The sequence below is a fragment of the Meleagris gallopavo genome, chromosome 7, assembly GCF_000146605.3.
Source record: "Meleagris gallopavo isolate NT-WF06-2002-E0010 breed Aviagen turkey brand Nicholas breeding stock chromosome 7, Turkey_5.1, whole genome shotgun sequence".
NCBI lineage: Eukaryota > Metazoa > Chordata > Aves > Galliformes > Phasianidae > Meleagris > Meleagris gallopavo.
In genome coordinates this window covers 24700181-24700821 of record NC_015017.2, presented here as the reverse complement: position 1 = coordinate 24700821, position 641 = coordinate 24700181, and positions in this window count along the sequence as shown.

Here is a 641-nt window from a genome sequence, read left to right as displayed (position 1 = left end):
GGCTTTATTTTAAGAAATGCAGGAAATGATACATCAAAAAGCCAAAATGGGCAGAAAATGGGCAAGGACTCATCTTGTGACTACATTTCAGTTGCACTTCTGCAAGGGAAAGAAGGAAGATGAGGGAAGGCTGGCAGGGCTCTGCAGGAAATCCGCTCTGCCCCAATTCACCAAAGTGAGCCTGCAGTTCCCAGAACCCTGAGCTCCCTGCCCAGTTCCTATTTAACCCAGAAGCTCCCAAGTGAGGGAGAAATGCGAAGGATGAAGGGGGTGAGGACTTTTGTTATTGGAATGCTGACGGTAACATGGAATTAGTGATGTGACTCATGTTGCCCAGGGCTGAAGTCACAGCTCAGGCATGGATTTCTTCTTCCAGTTTTGCTTTTATTGGTCTGCATTGCTGATGCTATTTTCAGTGGTGGAGCTGTGAGCACTGCCAGTGCGAAGGTTGAGTAAAGCATTATTTAAAGCCTCATCGATTCGTGGCCAAAACCCCTATGCTTTGAGATATAAATATCTGCTCATATTAATGCAGTGGCAGGATGCACAAGTCCATGGTGTCTTGTGTAATTAGCATACAGAAAAGCTCTTTTTCCCTATTATCTGCCTCTTAGTGCTTGGTTTGTTGTTTCAGTGCTGTG